Source organism: Gopherus flavomarginatus, assembly GCF_025201925.1.
Source record: "Gopherus flavomarginatus isolate rGopFla2 chromosome 13 unlocalized genomic scaffold, rGopFla2.mat.asm SUPER_13_unloc_2, whole genome shotgun sequence".
Taxonomy (NCBI): Eukaryota; Metazoa; Chordata; order Testudines; family Testudinidae; genus Gopherus; species Gopherus flavomarginatus.
Window position 1 is genome coordinate 1,128,051 of NW_026114610.1, and position 24,902 is coordinate 1,152,952.

The following is a 24,902-nucleotide window of genomic DNA, read 5'->3' on the forward strand; positions in this document are numbered from 1 at the left end:
TTCCTCTCTGAGTAAAAGGTCACAATATACATATGCTAACTTTGCCTTAGCTTAACATACAGGATATGGCCTGTAGGTTCTCGTAAGTAATGTGTCTCAGTCCCCTAATCATTTTTATTGCACTTTGCTGGACTCTCTCCAGTTTGTCCACATCCCTTCTCATGTGGGTCCCAACCCCAAAAGTACTCACATTTTACCCCATTGGCCCCAAAATGCCATCTTTTAATATGTAAATAGGGTGCTGCCATGGTCAAGTCACTCCCGAGCTCTCCAGTGGATCCTGCTGGCGGAGAACAAGGTGAATATTAGCCAGGATGTCACTCAGTCAAATCCCTATGCTCCCCGTAGGTGGTTTCGGAAAGCTCCAAGATGGCTCACTTCCCTTTCTCTCATCAGCTTCAGGCCCCAGGGTTACAAATGCACAAACCAGTTGGGATTCTCCCCTGGCATCAGGGTGTGGGGCTGCTCTGAGGGGATGGACTTGCACACTTGGGATATTAGTGCAAAGATACAATTTCAATTTCTCTTAGAGAAATTGGAGGGCAATTTATATTTGGTAAAAATCTTATTTAATGAAAGGAAAGCTGCAGTGACAGCCTGGCTACTGGGGTGCAAAACACCTTCCTCCTGGGAGACACAAGAAGTTAGAAATAGAAATTTACATCGTTTGTTCCAGTGTTGGTGCAGGTTTAATTTTGCTTCTGTGTAGGTTTGTTTCAGGCTGTGACCATTTTGGTTTATTGGGTTGTTTTGGTTTTTTTAGTTGGAATGGAGCTTTTAATTGACATTTGCTGGATTGAAATGGCTGACTTGCAACACTAGTTTTGACATAGTTCTGCATATTTTATTACGATTTGACCAGTATTCAAGGATTCAGGATTCAATTCCTTTATAGGAGGTTTTAGTGGTCATGCTTATTTATTTGATGTTATTTTATCATTCTGCTGTAGTAGACTTTTTTGATAAAATGTTGAAATTATTAATTTACAGCATTTGTTAGTTTTTATTTTTACAAACAAAGTTTTTCTTAATGTTTGGGTTTTAAATTAAGCCTTGTTTTTGGTTTCAATTTTTCATTTAGGATTTGGTTACTGATGGGATCTTTAAGAGAACTTTGGATTCAGTACTAAAATTTGGACAGATTTAGAATATTTTAAGTAAACCCTGTTTACTATTTTATTTTAATAAAGTTTGTATTGCTGTAAACCCTAGCCGGGGGGAGAGGAGATGAGCCTGGCCTTTAACTGAGAAGGAACAGAGGCTTGGCCCCCGTGAAGGGTGAGGCCAGGTGATGGGGGGCACAGCTCCCCAATTTTTTTTGTCTAGCCCATCTCAGGCCTGGTCTACACTATGCTGTTAAACTGATTTTAACAGCGTTAAATTGATTTAACGCTGCACCCGTCCACACTACACTGCTCTTTATATCAATTTAAAGTTCTCTTTAAATCGATTTCTGTACTCCTACAAAATGAGAGGAGTAACGCTAAAATCGATATTACTATATCGGATTAGGATTAGTGTGGATGCAAATTGACGTTATTGGACTCATTATTTTACAGTAGCTACCCACAGTGCACCGCTCCAGAAATCGACGCTAGCCTCGGACCATGGACGCACACCACCGAATTCATGTGCCTAGTGTGGAGGCTCACAATCGACTTTATAATATCTGTTTTATAAAATCGGTTTAAGCTAATTCGAATTTATCCTGTAGCGTAGATGTAGCCTCAGTCCCCCACTAAAGGAGAAGAGTCTGATGCCACCCCTGCTGGTCACTGAGTGTCACTGCTGCTCCATGGGAAACATGCTCTGTGCATTACCCAGATTGGTGGGAAACACACTCTGTGCCTTACTGTGACTGGTCCGTGCGTGTCACTGCTCGTAGAGGGCAGACACACGCTGTGCATTACATCACCTGACCAGTGGGTGTCACTGCTGTATCAAGGGAAACACCTTCTGTGCATTACCTGGAATGAACACGAGGTGCCACTGCTGCTCCATGGAAACATGCTCTGTGTGTTACCCTGATTGGCCATTGGGTGTCACTGCTGCGCCAAGGAAAACAACTTCTGTGCATTACTCTGACTGCCCACTGGGTGTCACTGCTGCGCCAAGGGAGACATAAGAACGGCCAGACTGGTTCAGACGCAAAGTCCATCTAGCCCAGTATCCTCCTGTCTTCTGACAGTGGCCAGTGCCAGGTGCCCCAGAGGGAATGAACAGAGCAGGGAATCATCAAGTGATCCATCCCCTGCCGCCCATTCCCAGCTTCTGGCAAACAGAGGCTACAGGCAGCATCCCTGCCCACCCTGGCTAATAGCCCTTGATGGACCTATCCACTGTAAACTAATCTAGTTCTTTTTTGAACCCTGTTTTAGTTTTGGCCTTCACAACATGCTCTTGCAAGGAGTTCCACAGGTTAACTATGCAACTGCCCTGAGTTTACCCCTCCCTCCCCTGGCCAGGTTGTACATGGAAAAGAAGATGAGGATGAGGAGAGCCATGATGTGTCTATCAGTTGCTGGTGCCTCAGTTTCCTCTAGGCAGCAGTGCTGCAGGCTCCTTTGGTCTGTGCCCATGCAACTGTGTCTGGAGAAGGAGGAGTAAAGGCTCATGCTTCCCAGCCCCACGCCCCACCCCTAGCAGCTGGGGAATCCAGGCCAAATTTAACCCTGGTAGCTGGGCCGGGATTTGCCTGGGCTGGGGAGGAATTGGGAGGGAGACAGACGCACCTGCTGTGAGGGAAGATCCTCCCATTCCCTGCCAACTCCCTTCAGTCCTTGCAGCACAGCACCCCCTATCATTTCTTTCTCTGTCATGGGAGCTGTCTGCTGCCTGCTTCCCCCTTAGCATCATCTCTCCCCATCCTGGAGCACTGGCATTGCCCATCCTGTGCAAACAAGCAGGCCCCAGTGTGTCCTGTGGCACTGCCCTGCAATTGTGGGGGCAGCTGTTGGATGGAGCCATATCAAAATATGGGGGTGGGCAAGGCTGGGGACCAGGACTCCTGGGTTCTCCCCTCAAATGTGGGAGGGGAGTGGAGATTAGAGGGTAGAGTGGGGGAGGGGCAGGGCTGGGATCCAGGGCTCCTGCTTTTTCTGGTTTTCTCCACCTACTGCAGCTGCCTTGGTCCTTTCAATGTGTTTCTTGTTCCATATTCATTTGCTGACTTGTGTAACTCACCCCAGAGGTAGCTGCATCTCAGTGTTGGGTGAGGCACCCTTGGCTGCATCACCTCCTAACCACATCTCTCTCCCCCTTCGGGTGACCCTGCAGCACTCAGCAAACATCCACAAGATCATGGGGCACTTTGAGCATTGGGCTGACAGGGGCCAGGCACCCAGTCCTCCCTCCAGAGAATGGGACCCAGCACTCCCTACTTTTTACAGGGATTAAAAAGGGGCAAAGGGGGGCAAATCAGAGGAGTGGGTGGCCAGGGTCTGAGCAGGGGGTGGAAATTGACTGGTCAGGGGGTCAAGCAGCTGGAGGCAGAGTTAGGAGAGAGACTGAAGGCAAAGTCAGGGAGGGGGGAAGGAGCCAGAGTTAAGCCCAGAGGGAGGCGCTACCAGAGGGTTAAACCCTGGCACAGGCAGGGGCAGAGGGGTAACAGTTATCCCGGTGGGCTGAGACTCCAGTGTTTGCAAACATGGGTGGGGGGAGCAGAGGGCTTTTTTACTTCCCCTCTCACAGGCAGCACCTCTCAGCATGGGCTTCCCAGGGCTGGGCTCTTAAAGGCACAGGCATCCCACTGCCTAGACACTGCAGCTCCTCTCTGATGTAACCAACTGAGGTGCTGCAGTAGGAGACTCAATTCAGTGAAACTGGGCATTCCCTATACGCCCCCCAATCAGGGGGCTGTGCACCCCCTTCCCCGAATTTCCCCAACAGCCCCTCCCTCAGTGGTCAGGTAGTTACATGCAGCGTTGCCAATGTTGTCATTGGTTGCAAATTTGAATGGAAATTGAAACGTTAACACACTTTAAAAGCAGATACAACGTATGAAATCTACTTGTACCTGAGAAAGTAAAATAGGTATGGAAAGTCTGGACAAAGCCGGGTTTCCTCACCCAGCTGTTGTGTTTGCTGACAATGTCGGTGCATTGGCTTCGGCAGTGTTGGCCAACCTTAGAATTTCAAATGATGATTTGTAAGCGAGGTGTGAATGAGCTCTCCCCTGGCAGCTACTGATGACCAGGGTTGAGAGGAGGCTTTGGGACCAGACTGTATTTACATGAACTCACCTACACTGCTGAGGTATCCAGCGGACAGAGCTGGGCTGCCTCTGCTCTAGGTGCCCGGAGGAGGGAAGGTGTGTGGGGCTCCAGTCTGGGAGTCTTCCTCCTGCCAAGCCCTGACTGTTAATCCCAGCCCTGTCACTCCTTTCTTCAAGCGCCATATGGGCCAGAGGAAAACTGTGGTAGGAAGCAAAAGGGCCAAGCTTGTGAACATCAGGTGCAGCAGCAAGAATCCCAACTATCAGGGTAACAAGTTCTAGAGCCGTAACCCATTGTGGCCATCCCAGCCAAAGACCTGGCTCTAGGAGGTGTGAGACACCCAGCAGGAGGGGAAAGATTCACTCTTACACAGCTGGAGACAGGGAAGTTAAGCTCTGGGGTGTTACCATAAGCATCGGTGGCAAGTTTGTAGAAATTTTGGTGGTGCCCAGAACCTGCCCCCAAACTCCACCTCCACCTGCCTAAGGCTCTGGGAGGGGATTTAGGCGGGAGGTCTGGGCTTCAGATCCTGGGCTGGGGATTAGGGTGCAGGAGGGGTGCAGGGTTTAGTAGGCTTTAGGATGGAGTTTGGGTGCTGGGTGCAGGCTCCGGCAGGGTTGTAGGAAGGGGTGAGAGGTGCAGGCTCTCGGGGTGGGAAGGAGTGCACCCTCTGGGAGGGAGCATAGGACTGAGAATGAGGGATTCATGATGCAGGAGGGGCTCAGGACTGGGGCAGAGTATCAGGGTTCAGAGGGAGCTCAGGGTTGGGGGTGTTGGAGAGGCTCAGGGCAGCCTGCACTAGGACTCCTGGGGCAGCAGTTCTACCCAGAATCCCTCTACTCCAGCAACAGGAGCAGGCAGGAGACAGGCCCCTGCTGCTTTTTGTCAGGCAGGGACGCACCACAGAAGGGGGAGGGGTGCCAGGGCCCAGGGGAAGAGACCCAACTCCAAATATTGCTGGAGCAGGGCCCCCAACCCTGAATATTCCTGGAGCCCGAGCACCGCAAATGTATATAACCTGCCGCCTATGACCACAAGCCAACACAAGGTCCCACTGAGATTTGAACTCAGATTACAGGATTCAGAGTCCTGAGTGCTGCCCATTATACCATGGGACCAGCTTGTGCTGCCTTCTCTGCACACTGGTGAACCTCATGGGGCTGGCTTGTGTAAGGGGGCTCTTGGCTCTATACTAAAACTTAGTGTGTGTTTGGGGTGGGGGTTGGTTGGCTAGTTCCCAGCACCAATAGAAGGGGGAAGGATCAATGGGAAATCAGGACCCTGAGACTGACAGTCCCCAGGGACAATGGGGAGAGGCCAAAGCTCCAAGTTAGCTGCACTGACAGGCCAGGCAGTGTAATGAGGGAGTCACCAGGCCAGGGGGTCCCATCCTCCATGTGAGCTGGAACTGTCTGGGTGAGAGTGAGGCAGAGCTAAGGAGAGAGCAGGAGCCCAAGAAGAGCCGGGGAGCAGAGCTGCGCAGGTGTAGTGCCAGAAACTGCTACATGTAGGAATTTGCAACCTGTAGCAGTTACTGATACCTGAAGTTGTTCTTATTTGCTGACTTATCCTAACTGGCTAAAACTTGACAGTGGTTTCTCTAGCAAAGGCCAGTCCCTGGCCCCTTGGTCCAGACTTCCTCCTTTATATCAGGCTAGGGTGACCAGATGTCAAAGAGGAAATATCAGGACATGGGGGGCGGAGCAAAAAAAAAAACCAGAGGGCCGCCCCGCCGCCAAGCGGCAGTGGCACAGCCCCATCTCCAACCAACTCTCGGCTCTGACCCCCAATACACCCCCAGTTCCCCCATCCCCTCACTCCTGGGCCCAGCCTGGGCTCCGAGCTCTGCAGCCGAGCCATGATCCGGGCCCTTCCTGCAGCTCCCGGGCAAGGGGTGAACCAGTCAGCTCCCGGCAGGAGCGTGTCAGCCCCACGTGTGTCTCTGCCCCCCACCCACCTGGGCCCTGCCTGCTCCACGCTGCCCCCAGCCCCATTGCGCTGCCCCGCAGGCTGCAGGGCTGGAGCAGCTTCCGCGCTGCGCTCCCGGCCATGGGCATGGCCTGTGTGCAAACCTGGGAGGGAGGAAGAATGCTGTGTGCTTGGGAAAGAGGCAGAGCCAGGGGAAGGATTTGGGGAGGGATCCAATGGGGCAGTGAGGGGGTGGGGCTGGGGGCAGGGCCAGGGCCAGGATTTGGGGATGGATCCAATGGGGGAATGAGGGGGCGGAGTTGGGGGCAGGGCAAGTATCCCTCCAGACTATGCCTGTGTGTCGGAGCAGAGGACAAAGTTATTTGTTTGTCCAGGGTCCCGACCAAACATCGGTGGGGACGCGGGACAAACAAGCAAATATCAGGACAGTCCCGATAAAATCAGGACGTCTGGTCACCCTACATCAGGCTTCAAGTTGAGAATCATTTCCCATTCCCGCTCTGCAGGAGGGGAGACTTTTAAACGTGCTCTCTGTGTGACTGCACATGGCTAAGCAAAGAGAACAAACCCCAATCCCCCCCGTGCTTTGGGAGCCAGGTTTGTGGTGGGAATTTTGTGGTTCAGATGACTTCACACCTGGGCATTATGATTTTTTACCAGTTTCTCTGGCATTGGGGCATTTTTGTGTTCACAGCTGTGATGGCCGAGTGGTTAAGATGTGGGAGTTGAAATCCAATAGGGTTTCCCTGCGCAAGTTTAAATCCTGCTTACAGCATGGCCTGTGTTTTAGCCAGTCTCTAATCCCGGCAACACCTCTGTACAACCCCCTGAGACACTCTCAATTCTCTCCCCACCCCAAGTAAATCCTGTTCTGCTCCTTTCATAGAGATCCCGGGGGCACCACCTCACACTGTGACCCTGAGGGGTCAGGCAAACTCTCAGCACCTGAAGCCGCTGGCACTCACCTGATGCCCCACAGATCAGCCATAGCCCTGGTTCTGCTCCTCTCTCTAGAGTGCGAAAAGAGCCAAGTCAGCGACTCCATGGGAGCTATGGGGCTGCAGAACCAACAGAGAAAAAATAGGTGCTCAGCGCCCATTGACAGCCAGCTCCTTCTCCACACTACAGGCCTTGCTGACAAGCTCCTCCTCTTCCCTTTCAGTGCCTCTCACTTGCCAGTGATCAGCTGTTCAGTGGGGTGCAGGAGGCACTAGGTGGGGAGGGGAAGGAGCAGGGACGGGAAGAGCTGGGGGTGGGAGAGGAATGGGTCAGGAAGGTGCAGGAAGGGAAGAGATGGGACAGGATGGGGTGGGGACTTGGGGGAAGGGGTGTAGTGGGGGCAGGGCCTGGGGAGGAAAGGGGGGGATTTGTCCCATACCCCAGACCCCTCTAGGGCCGGCCCTGAAGGGAAGCACTGACTATTACAGTGGTAATAAAACTGACCAGCATTGCGGGGGAGGCTGAGGGAGATCCGCACTCATCAGGTCTCTTCTCTCCCCAACGGTGAGCCAGACACTGCTCTCTCCTGACTCTCACTCTAGCAGCTGGACGCAAAGGAACCATATCCCCACAGGAAGTTCATTGAGTGTCCCTGTGGTGCTGGGGGGGCTGGCGCTTCTGCTGGCTCTGGGGCTGGCAGGGGGGTTGATGTCTGCACACTCGTAGCTGCCAGGCCAGAGGGGGCACTTGGGACCTTACCAGACTGGCTCAGTGAAGACGGGGGGTTGACAGAGCAATACAGACGCTCTCCAGAGCACGGAGCCGCATCCGCCCATGCAGCCAGGCAATGAGCATTTCCCACAGCCTGGAGCCGAGGGGGAGGCAGCAGCTGCTGTTCCAGCTCCTGAGGGACAGGCCCTGTCAGCCAACAGACACTTCTTACTCACCTCAGCTAATGGTGCCGGGTTCCTCCAGTGGGGGTGTGGAGCAGCCGTTTGTTTTCCTGTCCCTTTTGTGTGCAACTGCTGACAAAAACATCCCAGACAGAGAAGCAACTGGCCAAAATGTTTTCACGCAGGTGCCAAAGTAGCTCAGTTGGGTGAGCGTTAAACCAAAGCTCTAAAGGTCCCTGGTTCAATCCCTGGGTTTGGCAGGCATTGTCATCCCCCTTTATGCAGGGGATGTTTTCTGGGAGCACAGCAGTGCCTGCACCCAAGGTGAGTTCCTGAGCTTGGGCTCTGCAGTAGGAAAACATAGAACAGGCTTCTGCCCCTAGATGGCCCACCTGACCTTTAATGATGAGAACTGTCTTTCCCAACATGGTAGGAAGAAAGTGAGGCAGGGCAGCCCTCAGGAATGGTGCCAGAGGGCTGCTGGGCAGTGACAGGCAGGGATTGGGGATGGAAGCTCCTCTGTGCAGCTGAGCAAGGGCAGTACCAGGGAAGGGGCATCTGTTAAACTGACCCAGCACACCTCTCCTCCTCTGGGCACCTAGAGCAGAAGCAGCTGGTGCTGACGGCTCCAAGGGAAGGCTTAAAAGCCACAGAGCAACTGAGGTCAGAGCTAGAGGAGGGCAGGACCATGCCTTTGTGTGGCCTTCAGACAGGCACAAAAACACTTAGCCAGGCTGCTCCCTGCCATGCCAAACACCCACTGAAGGTCACCAGCATGCGGGGCAGCTGCTGATGCTCTGTGGATAACATCATAAATTGGTAGGAAAGCAGGGCCAGCCCCCATGGTGAGGCCTCTGACTGGTCCCACTCAAGGTGCTCACTTTTGCAGTGGGGCAGGAGATTTTACCCCAAGAGGCTTTTCCCAAGCTGGCGAGAAACAGAGAAACACCCAGGCTCCGAAGACGCTATATAGTAAGTACCCTCCAGCACAGGGTCAGGTGCACACGCCAGCCCGGGCAGTCACCCACTTTCTTTGACAAGTCAGGAATGGCAAAGGCTAGACTGGAAGCACCTGGGTCTCATGTCCCAGCCTTTGTGACACCCAACCCCTAACTCCTTCCCGGGGCTCTGGCTGAAGCCAGAGCATTGGCCTGAGCAGCCAAGAAGAGGTTCCAACCCTGAAGGGAACAGGACTTTCAGCACAATGGTAAAACTGCAGAAACACAACCACCAAAGGACTCCAACCCTCAATCTTTTGATCCACACTCAGATACCTTATCCATTAGGCCACATGAGGGTACCCTAGGACTTTTTTTGCCTCTCTTTTGCCTACCTGCTCGCTCTTGTGGTGAATGGTGAAGATGGTTTCAACAAGCCCAGGCAGCTCAGTTGGTAAAGCATCAGGCTCTTAATCTGAAGGTTCAAGCCCCTCTCTTGGTGCTCAGGTTTTAAGTGGCCTTGTGTGCCAGGAGCCAAATGATTCCTGGTGCTGTCCACCAGCCACATGCAGATTCCCAGAATCCATGGCCATTTCCTGGAAAGGTTCCTTTCCTCAGGAATCAGGAGAGAGGCCACATCCACAGGAGCAGGCCTAGAACAAGCAGTCTCTGGCTGGCAGGAAGCGCTGTGGGGCCAGGTGCTGAGAAAGCTCAGAGGGAGACCAGCAGAGATGAGGGGAAGAGAGACAGAGAAGCAATGAGTACAGAGGGCAAGTGTACAGGGGGTTCAGGTCCGGCTATTGTGGGGAACTTCCCTGGTTTATACATGACCCTGGTGCAATTGGCCAGAGAAAGGATCTCAGTCCCCACCCCCTTACCAGAGGCCTGCCTGACCCCAAGGATGCTCTTTCTACTCTCATGTGTGGCAGAGTCCTCATAACCCCAACAAGGCTGGGCCCAGGAATCCTGCTGAGAAACCAATACTAGTCTGGCAGGGGAATTTGGTTTGAATGTATTATTAGTATTCTCTTCTGATTTCTGAATCAGTTCAGCTCAGTCTTTGTCCTCCAGGTGTGTTTCCAGCTGTTGAGTTATGGGGGAGAGAGGCCAAATCATGGTGTCTCTACCCTTCTTTCATATTTCCTTCCAGCTTGTTAGGAAGCTCCTTTGCTAGGATGTGAATCAAGCAGTGTCCATCCTCACAAGGCAGACTTGTACAAACCATATGATCATTATATGAGAGCGGTGAATATGGGGCTTCCAGGGTGCTGCTTTGAGCACAGCGTGCCACACCTGGGCTTCCATTGCAATGGAGACGTACCCTTAGAGTCCATCTCTCCTGGGATAAAGATGGCAGCAGGGCTGGCCTGGCTCATCTGACTTGGGCTCATGGACGTAAAGCTGAGGGGCTAAAAACTGTGGTGCAGATATTTGTGTTCCCACTGAAGCCTGGGTTCAAAAACTCCCACCCCTCGTGGGGCCTCAGAGGTTGGGCTCAAGCCCATATGTCTGCACTGTAATTTTATAGAGGTTTGGAGGGAGTTTAGCAAGTGGAAATAGTAAAACTGCATTGAGGGGAGTGGACCACTGACCTATCAGCTCTTAACACCCAAACTTTTAGTAACTCTATTATCAGTGCCTGTGCGTGAAATTTAAACCATAGGTCCATCTAGTTCTGAATCTTGTCTTCTATCAGTAGCCAATGCCAGGTGCCCCAAAAGCCACTCCCCAAGGCACCACTGGGAGTTGAATCCAGGATCTCCTCTTTACAAAACAGGTACTTTAACCACCTAAGCCATGGTACCTGCTGTTACTTAAAGCACCGTGTCTGCCCACACCTGACTGTCTGCCAATCCCCACTGGGTCCTGACAAATGTTGCTCGTGTTTGGCTTCTGTAAAGCAGAAGAGCAGGTGAAGTTTTGCTCCCAAGATGTGTGTGTGATTCTTTGGACAGATCTACACTACAAAATTAGGTTGGTGTAATTACGTTACTTAGGCTGGCAATGCAGTATATCAACCTAATCCCAGGGCAGATAGCGGCTCAGCTCTCAGAACTTTCTGGAACTATGAAAGGGGAGGGGCCCAGCCTCTGTAGCAGGAATGCAGGGCAGGTGAGTTCACAGTGGGCATTATGGGATACTGATGGAGGCCAGTTATGGTGATATAATGAACAGCAGCATTTACACTGACAATTTGTCACTTTAAGTTTGCTGCACAAAGCTCTAGGCCTCTCATTGAGGTGGTTTTATTTTGTCACCAAAACAGGGCAGTTTTGTTGCCAGACATGGCATTGCAGTGTGTGCACCAGCCAAAAGCTGCTGACCAAGGGAGCGTTGTGTGTTTTTCACACACCTGAGCAATTCAATGATGCTGAAATAACTTTGTAGTGCAGACCTGGCCAAAGAATCACACACACACACACAGAGCTTGCAAGGAAAAGCTCACCTGCTTCTCTGCTTTGGAGAATCCAAACACAAGCAAAGCTTGTCAGGCCCCAGTGGGGATGGCAGGGAGTCAGGTGTGGGCAGACACTGTGCTTCAACCACAGGTGGGCACTGTGGCTTAGCTGGTTAAAGCCCCTGTCTTGTAAGCAGGAGATCCTGGGTTCAACTCCCAGTGGTGCCTTGTTGATTAACTCTTGAGGCACCTGCTATTGGCTACTGCCAATGGACAAAACACAGAGCTTGATGGGCCTTTGGTCTAGCCCAGTATGGCAGTTTAAATTATACTCACAGGCACTGATAACAGAATTACTGGAAGTTTGGGAGTTAAGAGCTGATAGGTCAGTGGTCCAGCCTGTCATAGATGAGCCCCTCCCTCTGGGACAGGGGCAGGTCTGGGCTCTCACACCAGTTGCTCATTGTGGCTGTCAGAATCTGTGAGCAGCTCATTTAGTTTGCACCAAGGGTTGAGCCCTGCTTCATGCACCGTGAGAATGAAAATCCTAAACCACCCTTTGAAATAACGAATGCAGCAGGATGTGTTATTGTCACTGCCCCAAAGCAGATAGACAATGGAGAAATGCCACTGAGTCCAGCGTATTACTCCACTGGCATTTTACCTTTTTTGCTTGCTAAACTCCCTCCCAACCTTGAGGGCTCTCAGAGCCCAATATTGAGCTTGAGCTGAGATGTCTACAGTGCAAATTTACCACCCCACGGCCAAAACCCTCAGGAGCCTGAGCTGGCACAGGACAGCCTTGGGTGTTTCATTGCAGTGTGGACATAGCCGAGCATTATGTCTACACTGCCATTAACACACCCAAGTCACTATTCTCAAACCCTGAGTCAGTTGATTCAGGCTTGTGGGGCTTGTGCTGCAGGGTTATAAAATTACAGTGTAGACACTTGAGCTTCAGCCCAGCCTCCGAGACCCCACAAGGAGTGAGGGTTTCCAAGCCTGGGCTCCAGTCTGATCCCCAGGAGCCCAAATCAGATCATCCAGGTAAGCGGGATTTTATCACAGTATAGATGCCCTCTTAGGATATGTCTACATTGCAATGTAAGCCTAGGGTTAGCAGAAGTCATGTCAGCAGCCCCAACACATAAACATAAACCACGAGGAAAAGACCCACCCCCAAATAAGCTGGGCAGTGTCCTTATCCCTACGGTTTGTAGGTCCAGCAACCAAAAATCCTTAAATATGAGCCCCCCCGTTACTCCACTCACAGCTGTTGTCCTTAGTCAGTGCAAGCCCAGAGGTGCCTCTGTAGAGTTCACCTGCCATCCTGAGTGGAAAAGAGGGAAAAAAAAGAAGGAACTGTACATCACTGTATTGTCTAGGAACTCACTCATCCCTCCACTGCCACCCTGTCCTAAAGTTGATTTAACACCTAAATTTTAGTATTGGGACCCCAGCCCACTTGGTACTGGAACCCTTGTCCCCTGCCTACCAAGTGCTATTGAATTGAGGGTGAGTCCCTCAATCGGGGTCTGCCAAGCACAGCTGTGCTGCCCTTGATTCACACAACAAGGATAACAACTCTTTCTTTCTCCTGTCCCAATAACAAGGAGACTGGGAATCCAACACGAGCCAAAAGTGATCATTTTGGCAAGCAATGCAACATATTTCCAACGCACTGTAAAATCCACATTCAGACTCATACATGAAACCTTGCAAGAAAATCTTCCTGAGGGAGTCTGAAGCACCTGCTGCTGGAGGGAAGGAGGGAGCCGTGGTTTGGGATTGAGGGGCACTGGGAATAGGAGGGGCCTGTGCGTTGGGATTGAGGGGCACTGGAAATAGGAGGGGGCTGTGGGTTGGGATAGAGGAGAAGGGTGAAGAGGAGTAGGCTCTGGTTGGGAGTGAGGAGCAGTGTGCATAGGAGGGGCAGTGGATTGGGACTGAGGGTCACTGGGAGTAGAGGGGACATGGGTTTAGGCTGAAGAGCATCATCATTTGGGGATCCAGCAGGATAAAGGAAGGCCGCAGGTGATTCTAATTCCTTAGAGATATTCTGTTTTGTTTTCTGTGTGTGCGTGTACATGCAGGGGAGGAACATGCTGTGTGCCCAGAGGCCTTTATTCCTCCAGGCTGCAAGGACAGTGAGGATGTTAGGAAGTTGCCCCTTCAAACCCACACACACAAAGGCCCTTCTTAGGAAAGGCACAGTCTTGAAGAGAAAAAGTAACACCAAAGAGGACATCAGAAGAACAATGTTTAAAGATATAGTGAGTAGTTTATTACCTGACCAGGGACTTGAACCCTGGACCCTCAGATTAAAAGTCTGACACTCTACCAGCTGAATTAGCCAGGCTCACAATAAAAAAGTACAAGTTATGCAGAGGAGAAACTGGTCAAGAAAAAGGGAAATGGATACAATATGGGAAACCTGCTGCTCTGTCTCTCTTCCCAGTCCTGGCTTGGCCTGGTATTAGTGCAGGTTAAAAAGACAGGGAAATATTGGCATCTATCAGCCTTTCATAGCTGTACAAGACTCAGGCACAGTACAGAGGTGCCCATCTGCAAGTGCCGAATGGTTGGATTGGCTAATGCAGCTTGTAAACTTGCAGGGCACACTGGGATATACAGCCAAGTATCCATCACATCATTATTTCAGAGGGACAATGATGGGAAGGTTCACAATTGACTCAGTAGTTGCATACAAAGGTGCACATTTGGCGGTTACATTGGGAAATTCTGGCTCCTTCTCAGGCTCAGGTTGGCCACCTCGGTCTAGATGTAGAAGTTACAACATTGAAACTTGAAAGAGGGACCAATTTCCCCATCATTTCCCACCTTTACATCCAAACATGATGACTTTCTGAATGAACCTGCCTCGTTCAGCCAGAAGATCTTGGGGTGGGTGTAGGAGTCACTGGATAAAATTCTCTGGACTCTGTTCTGAATCAGGTCAGAGCAGAGGTACCTAGTGATCTAGTCTGGCTGTAAAATCTAAATATCAACCCCAAATATGGTGTGAAATTAATCCTCAGGAATGGCTGTTCCCCACCCAGACCCCCCAAGGAAGGGGGCTTTTGAGGAAGGAAAGAAGAAAGATATCCTTCTCTCCCTGCAGGAACTGGGCTCTTCACTTTGGACAGAAAGGAGGGGAAGGAAATGGCCACATGTTGGCAGCAGAACTAAAGAAATGAAACACAACAGGCTTCTGTGCACATTGATTCTGCACAGTGAACGAACCTGACTCCTGTATCATGAAAAGCCAAAAAGCCATTTCTTTGTACGACAGGGAGAAAAGAGTTCCAATCATTCCTGCCCATTTACTTTTGAATTATTTTACATTATAAAGAAAATTGTAACAAAATTAGTCTGAACTTGAGCTGCCTGTTATTAAAAGCCTGTTCCCCAATTCAGTTCCAACTGCCCTGCAAGAAACACCCCCAGGTCCCTGCTCACCCCAGGAAGAGGAAAAAGAGAACCCCCCACTGGACACTGTCCTTGGCTCCAGGCTGCTGTCCCAGGGTGTGTGTGGGGACTGATTGTTTGCTGCTGAGGAGGGAGCCAGTAGAGGCCTCTGGTGCTCTGCTCCTAGCATCTGCCCAGCCCAGGCTGTCCTCTGCCCTAGCTGCTGCTCCCAGCCTGCTCTAGAGTCAAACAAGCAGGGCTCCCAGGGGAACAGAGGCTGGGACAGGGCAGCAGCCTGGGTTGGGCTGGGAAGGTGCTAGGAGTTCTCGTTCCCTGAGAACTGGCCCGGCTCCCTCTCAATAGCAAACAAACCAATTCCACATCCCCTCCCCAGGAAAATCAGCCTGAAGCCAAGGGCAGCAGGGGACGATTGCCTTTAGTTCCCACCAAGGCAGGAGAGAACCCAGGGCCTTTCTAGCAGAGCTTATGGAACTGACGTGGGGAAACCAGCCTTTAATAACAGGCAGCTCAACTTGAAACTAAGTGTTTTTAATGATTTCTACAACATTAAATAACCCTTCAATTGTAGTGTCATCATCCATAAAATTGCTTCAGTCTTACAGGTTCTCAAGTACAAAACTAAACATCTCTTCAAATCCAAGGAAGTGGAGATCAGTCAATCTTCAGAGTCATCCCACATAAAAGAATCATGTTGTGGTACATACTGGCCCCATCATGTGACCATCGCTTTTCCCTCCTCTCTGTTAAAAGTTTTAGTATTTTCAACAGAAACTTTCTTCCCTCAGGAGAGACCTGGGAAGCAGGGCTGCCAGCCAGACAAACACCTTTAAGAGGAAGCATAATCTGTCAAAAAATGATCTCCCTCCTTCAGTTCAGTGACACTCTGAAATGTTACTTATCAGGGCAGAGCCGGAGGATTGAAAGCAGCTACATCAAGCCTCTGTGTAGCTAGCAGGAATGAACACAAACACTCCCTTATATCTGAAGAGATGTTTAGTTTTACTCTTAGTAAACTACAAGGCTAAAGGGAAAGATGATGGCGGTGTCAGATATAAAGAGTGAAACATAAAACAATCATCATAGTTATGCCCATAGCAACTGTAAATATTTCTAAATTCTTCTTATTATCATCAGTGTATTATTTTCTCTGTCATCTAGACATTGACTAGACCTTGAACAAGAAATTTGGATCTTGACAAAATAATCAACTACCTCTCGTTAAGGTGGTGGACTTGACACCCACTCGGGTGTCTCCACGCAGGTTCAAGTACTAACAACAGTGGCACCTTACAGCCATAGCTTTTAATCAGGGCAATACATTGATACAAATTCCTGTTAAATCATTTCTCAGACAGAGTCCATCGCCCACATTCCTTAAGACACTGGGCCACCATGTGGACGTTTCATTTCCCTCCTCAATTTCACACAGAGGCACAATTTCCTTTGCACAGATCCAATAACAGTAAAACCTCCCTGTGTCTCTTGTCTGAGCCAGGGCATTCGATTCCAGTGAACCCTTCTCTCCTGCAATGGCAATGGTCAGACAGAGGGGACATGGTCACCTGCATCCCTACCAGGGAGATATTGGCTCGGCTCTTTCTTTCTGCTGCTGTTGTTAGTCCATGAAACATCAGGGATGGAATGCAAGGCTGAGCTCACACACCAATCCCCTGAAACATTTCAGTGCCCCAGAGAAATCCTGCCCCTGGCTATTGGAATGATATGGTGGAGATTCGAATTGGAAAGGGACTGTCTGAATTGTCAGTGTGGGGAATGAACAACAATCTATAGCAATGTCGTTAGCCACAAACACACTAATCATGCTCCAGCTGGAAGGGAAATGGGCAGGAACTCTTGCTGTTCACCATGGGCACAATTACACTAATGCACAGCCGTGAGTGTGCTGGGGGAGCTGGTCTGAGCCATTTGAAGTGACAATTCTGTGAGAACAGGTTCATCGTGTAGGGCAGCAGCTGTACCTCGAGTGGTTAAGGTGGTGGACTAGAGATCCATTGGCGTCTCCCCACACAGGTTCAAATCCTGCCAACTGTGAAAGCATTAGTGTATTGTCATTGCTGCTGTCTTAGTGCGTGAGCATCCATGGCGCCAGATCTGGTCTCCCTCTGAGGCTGGCTATGCTTAAAATACTGCTGTAGCACTGTGGAGTATACAGTGAGGAGAGGGGTTTTCCATCCCTGTAATAGCTGCATTGGCAAAACAGTTTTTCCTTCCATTTAGCACTATCTAACCATGGCTTAGGTCAGCTTAATTATACTGGTTCTGGGGTTTTTCACACCCTGAAAGACGTACTTGTTAGAGGGTTTATCCCATCACCCTCCCATTCCCTGGTCCTTCTCACATGACCAGAGAGCAGCAATTCATGAAGCTCAAAGGTGCAAACAATTCAATGTTTATTGGGGTAAACTTCCAGCAAGCAATGATTCCAGTTTCCTTCCTCAGCATCCCCCTTCCCAGCTCTGACACCACAGAGGCTTGCCCGTGACCCCGTTCCCCTTCCCTGTTCCTATTCCCCCCCTTAGCAAAACATAATTCCAATTCCCCTACCTCAATTCCCATTCGCATTCCCCCCCTTACTTCCTGGTTGACTGCAGACTATATAGTAAAACTTGAGTTCTGCTTAGCTCTATCTTAACCAATCATTTTACTGACCAATCCTAACATAATGTAATATGATTATCTAACCAATTATACCCCACCACCTTAATTGGTTTACACAAAACAAATTAATTATACAGCAGACAGAAACAGTTACAGAACCAGACAGAGATTATACAGACAAGCAATAGGAAAGTGGGGACTACAGTGACAGAACAGCAAGGAAATGAGGATTTCACACCCCAGCTGTTGGTAAGTGAGTTGTTCCCAGACAGGATGCTATCATAGAATAGGTGGTGGGTGCTGGTTGCTTAACTGTCTGGTGCACAGGGGAGGATTTTGAGGTTCACCATTACTCTCTCAGAATGCCAGCACCCATCTTTTGTTCACTTAAAAAGTGAACAGGGAGATTCCAACACCACAGAACTCATGGAGCTCCAGGAAACATGTAACTTTAGGTCCAGATGAGTGTGTCTAAAAATCAGCTGTGCTGTAGAAGGTCTCTAGAAGTTGAAAGAGATGTGCCATCTTGACCTCCCTAAAGAGTTCATCAACTATTACTGGAAACTAGGGTTGATAAGTCACATTCTTTATAATATCAGGATGGTGGACTGGTCTAAAGTGCTAGTTATAAGTTTCGTTTTTTCCAATCCATTGGGTGTTCTGGTCTCTGCATGGAGACGTGGTTTCAAATCCCACTCCTGACATGACCATTTAATTCTATCTGCAGAAAATGGCCTCACTTTAATCTCCTTTGCAACAATAGAACATCATTTGCTTAGCTTTTCTCTTCCAGTAGTTGTGAGAGAAGTGCCAAACCAGGGGGAAACAGGGCCTGTTCTCTCGACCCATCAGTTTTTGTCTTCCTTCATTCCAAGCCATTTCCTCAGATACATCCATATTTCCCACACTTTTATGAAACTTTAGGGTCATCACTTAATTGCCACACAACTGTACTTATGAAGTGAAGTGAAACACAACATTTTTTGGATATTCTTGCAGAAGAGTTTTGTTTTCTGACCTGGAATTGAACAGGGGCTACCCGAGGGGGACAATGCTGCTCCCTTTTCTTGAATCATCCAAAAAACATAAGTGTGTGGTGCCCTTTGTTTCCCTGTTCTTCAAACACCTGTCGGGGTGGCCTAGGGAGACTTGGCCCTGACTCTCGGGGTCCCTCCCTGCCCTACCTTTCTATATGATTCTGTTGTGTGGGTTTGCGCTGTGTCGTTGTTCCACGCTGAGCTGTTTTGCACAGTGTCATTTTGCACTCTGATGCATTGTTTCGTGTTGTATGGTTTTTGCACTGGCTTGTGTTGCACTGGTTTGAGCTGAGCTCTTTTGCAGTGCGTCATTTTGCCCCATGGGGCGTTCATTTTCATGGTGCTGAATTGTCGGGCTTTGCACTCCTACATGTTGTCACTTTGTGCTGTGGAATGTCAGTTCACGCTGAATTGTTAGATGTTAGATTGGGGAGTTTCCACTTTTGTTGATGTTTATATTGTATTGCGATGGCATCGAATTATAGAACCGTATGGCTGCAAGGGCCCTGGAGAGGTCATGAAATCCAGCCCTCTCTGCTGAAGCAGAGCCAAGCAGAGATGATGCATTGGGGGCATGTGGGATCAAGTGCCCACAGCAGTCAGCCCAGGCAGGGAGCAGAAGGAGGGAACCAGAGCCAGAGCAGGTTGTCTATGGGACCAAGTATATGCAGAGTATCCTTGACAGAGGTTTGTTCAACCTGTTCTTAAAAGCCTCCTAGGACAGAGACTCCACAGACACTCTTGGGAGCCTATTCCAGAGCTTAACTACCCTCAGAGTTAGAAAGCTGTTCCCAGAATGGGCTTCTGCCCCTAGTTGGTCCACCTGACTTTAACGATGAGAGCTGTCTTTCCCAACATGGCAGGAAGAGAGCAAGGCAGGGTGACCCTCAGGAATGGTGCCAGAAGGCTGCTGGGCAGTGACAGCCAGGGATTGGGGATGAAAACTCCTCTGTGCAGCTGAGGAAGGGCAGCACCAGGGAAGGAGCATCTGTGAAAATGCCCATGTGGAAGGTGGAAGGGATTTGGGGGCCCAGGAGGAGGGTGCTTGATGTTCAGTGCCTTGGAGCAGCTGGACTTGGACATGGTGGGTGTTCAGGAAATGCACATTAACAACTCTAGGGTAGCTCAATAGGCAGAGGGTGATTGGAGGAAGGGCCCCCTGTCCAGGGAAGAATGATGGGCCTGGAGTCTTGTTTTTCACATTCGCGGTGCGAGTACAGAAGGTGGTGGAGCTCCGACCAGGGAGGGCATTACTGGTAGACTTTGTGCTCTGTGGCACTGGTTACTGCTATTTTAGTGTGTATGGTCCCCAGTTAAGCCATGAGAGGGAAGATCAAAGGCTCTCTTCCTCTGGACTGCATGATATTTGTTGTTGGGGGGACGATTTTAATTGTGTCAGCCGGCCTGAGGACCGCTGGTCCCGTTTTCCCAACCGTCAGAGGACACACTTTTACAATGAGCACTACCAGGCACAGGTCTGTAGTGAGGTCAGCTTAGAGGAGCTCACTCCAGCCACAGAGGGGGTTCACCTTTCTGTGGGGACAGACCACTACTCGCATTGACCGGATTTATGCTTAGCTTTTGTGTCTTTAGCATGGTGCTTCTCAGATTCTTTCTTGGCCTGACTTGTAACACTTTGACACTTAACAGGCCAGAGTTTGTGCACCTTCCTATTATCCTCACTAGGATTTGATTTCCAAATTTTGAGGAATGACTTTTTGCCTCTAACAGCCTCCATTCCTCGGCCGTTTACCTAGAGTGGCTTTCTGCTGGTCGTCCTATTGTCATTTCTGATTTAGGGCACACGTTTCATCTGAGCCTCTAATTGCAGTGTTTTTAAACGCTCTGCATGCTGCGTGCAGGCACCTAACACTTGTGACAGCAGCTCCTTTTAATTCCCATCTAACCATCTGTACTTAGGCCGATAGGTCGACTTTAGGTTTTTAACTTTGAGCGGTAGCTGAGAAGATGGTAAATTGGACAGAAACCCGTTCAACAACCCTCTTCATTTCCTTGTTATTTCCTGACTTCTTTATTCATCGCCTTTTCCTTATTTCCTGGCTGAGGCGGCTAGTGTTTTTAGTGCCCTAGGCGGATGGCCATTTTGCCGCCCTGCGCGCTGGTCCTATGGCTGCAGTGGACCTGCCACAGTCGTGCCTGAGGAAAGGGTCAGCTGGTAAGCGGCTCCGGTGGAGCTGCCGCAGCCGTGCCTGCAGGAGGTCCACCAGAGCCGCGGGAGCAGCTGGCCCTCCGCAGGCACGACTGCAGCAGGTCCAACGGAGCCACCTGCTGCCCCCCAGGGCAAAATGCCGCCCCCCAATAATGCTGGCACCCTAGGCAATTGCCTAGGCCGCCTAAATGGAAGCACCGGACCTGCTGGCACCTCTGACTGCCTGGGCTGAAGGCAAGAGGCAGGCCTGGGCAGGGTGAGGGCCTCCTGTCCCAGAATGAGGCCGCAATACTTCCTCGTCCCCTTTTCCCACCCACACCGGCAGGTGGCTGCTGCGGGAGAACACAAGGGAGGCTCTCGGGACGCTTGGCAGTGCTGTGTGGCTGTCAGGGGAAAGAGCTGAGGCTCCCGATTCGACCTGCGATTGACTCACGTGGCTCTGCGCACCGTCAGCCAGGGCAGGCCAGGCTGCGGACGTGACTTAGGCTTGGGTAGCATGGCCGCACTTTCCTGATGAGGCAATGAGGCAGGCCAAGGGCCTTGCACAGCATACAGGGAAGTGGGAAGGAGGCATCTTTGAGCCAACGTGTCTCGTCCACTTCTCCCTTGCCACTTGGGCGGAGGTGGGAAAGGAGAGAAATGTTCCCGGCTGAAGGTTTTGTGCTCGGCTTTGAGGATTAATCCCAAGCCTCTAGGACGGCTGTCGGGAGATGGGCTTTTGCAGCGCAGCCCTAACACTCTTCCAGCCAGCAGGTGAACCCACAGTGTCCGAGAGGGAGCCTTCGGGGCGGTAAAGGGGAACATCACGGCTCCCAGCAGACCTTGAGGAGCCCATGAGGGGCCTTCAGTGGCATCCCTGGGGGAGCATAAACCCCCCTCCTTTCCATTAACAGCTGAACTCACTGACCTATGGTACCACAGAGACACCTACCAGCAGCTGTTTGCCAGGGCCGCTGCTCAGCACCCTACAGCACTTCCTGCCAGTGCCAGAGCTCACCAGGCACTAGCCTGGAGCCAGGGCCACTAGGTGCTGCTGAAGAAAAGCCAGCAGAGTGACACAGCGTCTGTGGATTAATAGAGGTAGATTAATCAAAACCCTCTTCTGCCAGCACCAGGTCTCCTTCTTCCTACACTGGGCCTTCAAGCGAGGGGGCGGCTGGCACAGCCCCAAGAGTCTAACCTGTGAGGCAGGAGGCGGCTGATGCCTGCAGCCTGCTGGGGAGCTCCCAGAAGTTATTAAGGGACAGAGACTCAATGCCCTTAGTAACAAGGGTTTGGGGTTCATCGAGGTCAGTTAGGGGGTCACTATGTCAGCCCTGTAACCCTGGGTGTCAGGTCACCATGCAGCTTTGATCTAGAGCTCAGATCTCAACAACTGACCAGCAGCCCACAACCTCCCCCTCGGTCTGCCCCACCTGGTTACTCCTTACAGGCTGACCTTACCCCGCTTCCAGCCCCGGATTCTCCCCCTAATTATCCTACTGCCACTCAGAGCCACGGACGTGGAGGTGCTGAAGGAGGGAAGGGTGACTCTAGGGTGGGGTTCTTGTCTAAAAATGGTTGGCAGAAAGGTGGTGCTCAGCTCTGTCAGTCACTTGCCTAGTTGCCTTGCTGCCAGGGGATGCAGACATTTCTGTAAGGTGCAGTAAGGGGGTATTTGGCTTCTAAGTGAATGTGAGGAATGTGCATTTATGAGAGAGAATTTTTGCCATTTCAGTTGTACATCAGTGGCCTAATGGATAAGGTATTGGCCTCCTAAGCTGGAAATTGTGGGTTCAAGTCCCACCTGGGGTGTAAACTTCCTGTATACTGCAAAGAAACCTTGGTCTTGTTTTCACCAAGGAAGCTGGGAGATGTTTGAACACAAAGTGCTGGATCTTGGGAACGCTCCCCCAGAGATGTTATCTTTTACTTCTAAACCCCTCAGTTGCAAACAATTAATACTAGTGTTTGTCTGAGAATAGAGTGAAGGGGAGTGTTTACTCTGACACGTCCATGAGTGAAACAGACAGGAAGAGCAAGGCTGTTCTGAAAGAGAATGGATCTGTCTGGAGACAAAGCAGACCCTGAGAATGAGCAATGGTGTGAAAAGAAGAGGTTCAAATGTGTGTTAGGTTGGTCTGCCAAATTTAAAGAAAATCCCAATGCCCGTAGCATGATGCAGACACTGGCGGTTTCTGATCTTTTACTGAGAATTCATTGAGAAATATTTTCCTTAAGTATATTATGGAATATTGGGCGGGCTAGGAAGGCACCATTCTTCCTGCTTTCAGCCTTCCAGACCTCATGGCTACGTGGCCTGGGACCAATGCGCCCCTTCCAGTCAGCTGCTAGAGCAGACAACAGCAACACAGACAGGGGAGGCAGCAGGGCAGACTGGAGCTCTAGGAAGACGTGGGACCAGGTCTCATCAACGGGGAGGTGGCCACCCCAGCATGCACAAGGCTGAGCCAGCAAGTGTAGTGTGCGCTGCAGCCTGCCCCTACTCACTTTTGCAACTGTGTTGCCCTGAGGACACTCATATGTCTGTGTGGTATCAGCTCCCTAGATAGGCTCACAGAGCAGCTGAGCCTCGCTTGGCAGAGCCTGGCCAGACCCCCAGGAAGGGGAGGACATGCACTCAGGCCCTGTAATGGGTGATGCCAGGGTGGTACCTCCTACTGTTTGTCTCAGGGATTAGCTTGCTCAGCTAGTGTTCCCTCTCCTGGTGGTGCCTTGTCCATCACTGTCACTGCTTGCAGACCTGCCTCAGTCCAAGTACTGCAGCATCCTCTTTATGACTCGGCCATCCGGCCGTGCCATGATCTGTGCTCCTCCCTTCCAGGGTGACGTAGGCGGGTGTGTGGAGAAGTGTCTCCCAATCCAGCCGTTTCCCCAGTGGTGAGTGGCTGGTATCCAGGTGCACACTACTCTGGGTCCCAGCCCAGGGATCCTGTACATAACAGCTTCTACTTCCTCTCCTTAACTTCATCCTCTAGTGCTGCTCAATTCCTGGGGCCGCTTCCCCGCAGCCCCAGCACGTTCTTCACCCTCTTCTCAGGGTCTCAAGCCTGCAAGTCCCAGCAACCAGCCAGGAGCTCTCTCTAGCTTCCTCTGGTCCCTGCCAGTTGCTGCCTTGCCAGAGGAGCTGTGACCCTGCACCCCATATTCTTCATAGATATATTGTTATGATATGCATATGGCACAGCTAAGATGTGTTTTATGCAAGATGGGCCATGTGAGATATTACTGGAAAGGTCGGACTGTCCTTGAACTCAAGATTTAGGTGCACTAAGTCCAGAGTCGACATGGCTGTCCTTGGGTTCAGGATTGCGTGAGTGAGTCAACATGGCCATCCTTTGGTTCAGGTCTGCAAGGCCTAATGGCCAGATCAGGGGGCTGCTTCAAAATGCGGATAGTGTCTGGATTAAGGGGAACTGGGCCCACTTGACTCCACTGGGTCCCAGCCCCAGGCCCTCTCAAGTTGAGTGCGTTTGTTACCCAGCCAGCCAGGATCCTACTGAAACATGCTGACCTTACACTGGTATGAGATACCACTCACTCTACCTCCCGGGACCACTTCCTACCTTGTTTCCTGAAGCTGTCGTCCATCTATCATCAGGGTCTCTGGGTTCCCTGGCACTGGCAGCTCCATAGAACTTTGACTCCCACCAATTGACTGTAGGTAGCAAGTCTCCAGTCTGGTACCTGGGATCTCTGGTCCCACAGTCAGGGGCTGTAGCGGCTCCTGGCCTGGAGCCTCCACCAAGCATGCGTCTTCCTCAATGGCCAGCCCAGACTGAGCTGAGCTGTTCTCCTTTATACTGACACAGCAGCTGGAGCATGCCCAGCAGGGTCTGAGGGGCAGGACTTCCTCCAACCATAGTGTGGAATTAACCCTTTCTTGCCTAGTGCGGGGTATGCACACCCCATAATGGACTGTAATATTTGATCTGATTATTTGACCCCTCCCATGCATTTCGGAAGTGTCTGAGGCACAGAGGCTTCTTCTGGGTCTCCTTTCTTCTGGCACTGAAATGGAAATGGTTCTTTCATGTGCATAGTGGGCAAGAAGTAGGACTTTCTGCAAGGGTCATTAACAGCCAGTCAGACTGAATTTTTTTTTTAATTCCAGCAAAAAAGTTTCAGCCTTTTCCAGAAAGGGCCTTATGCTTGTTTTCCCAGGGCGCCATTTTTTTCACTACCATTAAAGCAGAGAGAGGCCATTTTGCAGGAGGTGTCAGACACTGGTCTTTTGCTCCGTGCCCACAGAACTCACTGAGCATTTTCCAGCCTGGGGTTGAGAAGGACGTTCTCTGCAATTGCTCCTCTGAGCTGTCAGAAGATGCTCTGTGGC

At 50.8% G+C, this 24,902-nt stretch overlaps 1 long non-coding RNA gene and 4 other non-coding genes across 5 annotated transcripts in view; 3 read left to right on the top strand and 2 right to left on the bottom strand.

The window, feature by feature from the left end:
• The window catches only part of LOC127041350 (uncharacterized), a 58,777-nt gene that overhangs the window by 17,271 nt on the left and 16,604 nt on the right, over positions 1-24,902 (top strand). The window lies entirely within an intron of this gene.
• On the bottom strand, positions 5,261-5,332 carry TRNAQ-CUG (transfer RNA glutamine (anticodon CUG)). Its single transcript has one exon. It is a non-coding gene; the product is annotated as a tRNA-Gln (tRNA).
• On the top strand, positions 8,163-8,235 carry TRNAF-AAA (transfer RNA phenylalanine (anticodon AAA)). Its single transcript has one exon. It is a non-coding gene; the product is annotated as a tRNA-Phe (tRNA).
• On the top strand, positions 11,466-11,539 carry TRNAT-UGU (transfer RNA threonine (anticodon UGU)). Its single transcript has one exon. It is a non-coding gene; the product is annotated as a tRNA-Thr (tRNA).
• Positions 13,598-13,670, bottom strand: TRNAK-UUU (transfer RNA lysine (anticodon UUU)). Its single transcript has one exon. It is a non-coding gene; the product is annotated as a tRNA-Lys (tRNA).